General features: G+C 36.2%; 1 non-coding gene across 1 annotated transcript; it reads left to right on the top strand.

Moving 5' to 3' along the window:
- The first annotated feature begins 575 nt into the window (after positions 1–575).
- On the top strand, positions 576–682 carry LOC121231249 (small nucleolar RNA R71). The gene has a single exon (XR_005929313.1). It is a non-coding gene; the product is annotated as a small nucleolar RNA R71 (small nucleolar RNA).
- Positions 683–4,274: the final 3,592 nt, after the last annotated feature.

The following is a 4,274-nucleotide window of genomic DNA, read 5'->3' as shown; positions in this document are numbered from 1 at the left end:
TCTGACACCGAGATGAATTTAGAGAGCATCTCCTCAAGGTTCGATTTCTTTTCTTGTTGATAAGGTGGCTGTTGAAAACCTGAGGATTTTGTGGCTTTTGATTCCCTTGACCACCCCAGGAGAAAATTGGGTGGTTCCTCCAACCTGCATTATAAGTGTTACTGTATGGGTTATTTTGAGATCTAAAGTTATTGTTACCCATATAGTTGACTTGTTCCTCTTCGGTTGTAGGATTAAAGGATTGATATTCTGTATGCACAGCTCCTCCACTTGAGTCACACCTCATTACTGGATGTACCTGCGTAGAACCAAGTAAACCATTAATCTTTTTATTGAGAAGTTCTACATAATTTGACAGCATAGTAACTGAGTCGACATTATAAACGCCTACTGTTTTTGTTGGCTTAGTCCTCATGAATTGGCACTGATAGTTATTTAGTGACATTTCTTCAATAAATTCATAAGCCTCTTCAAGTGTTTTGTTGTTGATGGTTCCTCCAGCAGCTGTGTCAATCATCTGTCTTGTCGAGGGATTCACACCATTGTAGAACGTTTGAACTTGCAGCCATAGAGGTAACCCATGGTGAGGGAACCTTTGCAATAGATCTTTGTATCTCTCCCATGCATCGTAAAGTGATTCTAAGTCCATCTGCGCAAAAGAAGAGATATCATTACGTAACTTAATCGTTTTAGCCGGCAGAAAATATTTTAGTAAAAATTTTTCGGTCATTTGGTCCCAAGTAGTGATAGACCCTCGTGGTAACGAGTTCAACCACTGTTTAGCTTTGTTTCTCAATGAAAAAGGGAATAACCGAAGGCAAATGGCATCATCAGAAATGCCATTAATTTTGAAAGTATCGTAAAATTCCAGAAAATTCGCTAAGTGAGTGTTGGGATCCTCATCCTGCAAACCATCAAACTAAACAAACTATTTTATCATCTGAATTGTGTTAGGTTTCAGTTCGAAATTATTCGCGGAAATAGCAGGTCTAACTATACTTGACTCAGTTCCTGTTAAAGATGGTTTAACATAGTCATACATAGTACGTGGAGCAGGATTTTGATTAGCCGCAATTGCAGGAGGTAGCTAATTGCCTTGGTTTTCAGCCATCTCTTCGATTGGGGGTTGAGTATCGTCTTCTTGCTCGTTCTCCGTGTATCTTAAGCTTCGCCTTATTTCTCTTTTGTTTCTACGAACTATGCGCTCGATTTCTTCGTCAAAAAGTAATGGTCCCGACAATTTTCTTCTAGTCATAAACTATAAAAACTTTCCAAGAGAAAGAAAGAGTGGGTTAATAAATAATAATAAAAAAATTAAATTGCAAGAAAAATAAATGGTTAAAGTAATAAAAATTGAGCATTCCTAATATTTCAATTCCCCGACAACGGCGCCAAAAACTTGATTGCGAGGTTTCGTGATAGGTTTTAAATATTTATAATTACTCGTTCTTGAACTAACTATTATCACGATGTAGGCAAGTGTACCTATCGAACAGTAGTATAGTTTTAGCAAGATCAGATTGTCGGGCCCAAAGGAACTAAAAGTATTAATAATGACTGTCTTTTTATTATCTAGCCTAAGAATAATGGGGTTTTGTTTTAATTAACTAATTATCTAAACTAAGAACGCACAGAGTAAAGAATTGGGGAATTGCTTTTGGGAAAATCGATTGAATGAAGACAATACCTAAGGAAAAATCCACCTAGACTTTACTTGTTACTCTGGCTCCAAATCAGACGATTTATTCATTCAACTTATTCCGTAGAGATCCCTAATTTATGTTATTATCCCTATTCAAGACTAATAACGTCTAATCCCTAGGTTGAATAACCGAGACTTTTCTCTAATTAACACTCTAGGGTTGCATTAAGTCGATCTATGGATCCCCTTATTAGGTTTCACCCTAATCCGGCAAAATCTTGTCACCCTATTTCTATGCGCGCAATCAACTCTACTTAATTATAACAAATGTACTCTTAGACAGGGTCTATTCCTCCTCTGAATAAGAGCTTGTCTTGAATCAGTATCCTGGGATATCAAAACAAGAATTAAGAACATATAATTAAGAACAAGTTAAATATTTATCATACGATTCAGAAAATAATAACAGGATTCGTCTTAGGTTTCATTCCCCTTAGGTATTTAGGGGATTTAGTTCATGACTAAATAAGCAAACATCTCAGAAGAATAAATAAAACAAAACATAAAGAAAACACAAAACTCCTGAAGGGAAATTAAGGAGAGATCTTCAGTCTTGATGATTAATCCGGCTTCCGAGATGGATCAATCGGCTTCCTTGGAGTAATTCCTTACTTCCCCTTCTCCGTCTTCCTTTTTCTCCTCTTCTAGGGTGTATTTATATGCTTTGGAATGCCTAGAAACCCTCAAAAGTGGCCTTTTCTAAATTGGACTTAACTTGGGCTCGGCAGGAACACGCCCGTGTGACATGCCCGTGTGCGATTACTTCAGGCCGTGCTCAAGCCTGTTAGAATGGCACGGGCGTGTGCTATACCTGTGTGAGTTGTGCTCCAATTCTGCCAGATTGACACGACCGTGTGGTCTACACGTGTGAGGAGGTCCAAGCTGTGTTGATTTCGTACTTTGGCCTGTTTCTCGTTCCTTTCGCTCTCTTCTGCTCTCCTATGTATAAAACATGAAATTAAAGCATTAGGACATCGAATTCACCAATTCTAATGGAAAATCATCCATAAAATGCGTTAAACATGGGGTAAAGATATGTATAAATTATGGCTTATCACTCATTGTCACTCATTGGCTTTTTTTTTGGTGGCATAGTGCCGTTACAAGGTGGGGGCAGAAAAGTCTAACTTTTTGGCTCTGTACACACCACTTCATTTCTCAAAAGATCCAACGCACTACACATATATGTTTACAGTACAGAATATCATATAACAAAGTTGATCGAAATACATTAACGTTAGGTACATTCAATGTAGGTGCAATTCTAGTGCTAATGAATTGCATCCATATCTTAGCAACAGGAAACATAATAGCCTGATTAAAGTTCTTGGGAAACTTAGTATCTGGTCCGTAATTCCAACTAACCCTGCCTTCTGTTAAATAATTTATAATATCTTTTGTGACAGCCCTAATTTGGCCCTAGTCAGAAAGTGGTTTCGGGATCACAAAACCAAGTCCCAAAAATAATCAAATGTTATATTATGTGTTTATTTCATGTGAAAGTTCATGTGTGAGAATCCCATGCTGTGATTCTGCCATTTGTGAGTGAAATTATGAAATAGGACCTATGTGAAAATTTTTGAAAATGCTATAGGCTAGTTTGTAGTGGCCTAATAAATAGTAGTGCAAAATAGGAGGATTTGTATGTCAAACTCCCCATTTTATGTGTAGTGGCCGGCCATGGTGTTAATGGTAGACAACATGTGCAATTTTTTTATTGAAGTTATGGCATAAGTATGGCACAAATAATATATGTTATTTTGCGTCATAAAATGTTTAGTAATAGAATAACAAAAAGGAAGAAAAGGAAGGTTTTCGTTCATTCTTGTTCATGAAAGTTGAAAATAGAAGAGAAAGGAGAGGAAAAGAGCTATTGAATGTTCGGTCACTTGGGGAAGAAAAATCCAAGGTAAGTTCATGGTAGTTTGCTTCTATCTTGATGTTCATGAGTTCTTCTTGATTCTATCCTAACTCATGAAGCATATTTTGATTTTTGGTTGTGTTGTGAGCATTCGGTCATGAATTAAAATGAAGGAAATGGTTGTTGCTTCATGTCCTTTTGTTGAAAAATAGAAGATAGGTGAAGTTGAGCCAAGCAAATGAGCATGCATGTGCCTTAGAAGCTAAGGGAAAAATTGGCTAACATGTTGTGCTTTAAAATGATGAGATGAAGATTATGCTTAAGTAAAATTATAAATATGTGATGATTGATTGGTGATATGCATGTTTTAATAACATGCATGCAAGGTATGTGTGAAAGAGTGATTTGGTAATAAATCTGTTTGGGACAGCAGCAGTAACGTGATTTTGGAAAATCACCATAAATTGTGGGAGATGAGTTAGAAGCTGAATAAATTATGTAATTAAATTTTAATGAGTCTAGTTTCTTATAAAACAAACCGTGTAAGCAAAAGAATTTTCGATAATGAGATATTTGAAGTGATGTGGGACAGGGTTAGAATGACTTCTAGATCCTCTATTCTGTCTTTATAAAATCATTATAAATTGTAAAAAAATGTTCATAAGATGAAAGTTATATTCTTAGACTCCTTAATGAGTATAGTTTCAAATG

Source organism: Gossypium hirsutum, chromosome A06, assembly GCF_007990345.1.
Source record: "Gossypium hirsutum isolate 1008001.06 chromosome A06, Gossypium_hirsutum_v2.1, whole genome shotgun sequence".
NCBI lineage: Eukaryota > Viridiplantae > Streptophyta > Magnoliopsida > Malvales > Malvaceae > Gossypium > Gossypium hirsutum.
The sequence above is the reverse complement of the archived record's forward strand: the minus strand, read 5'-3'. Positions and strand labels throughout refer to the sequence as shown.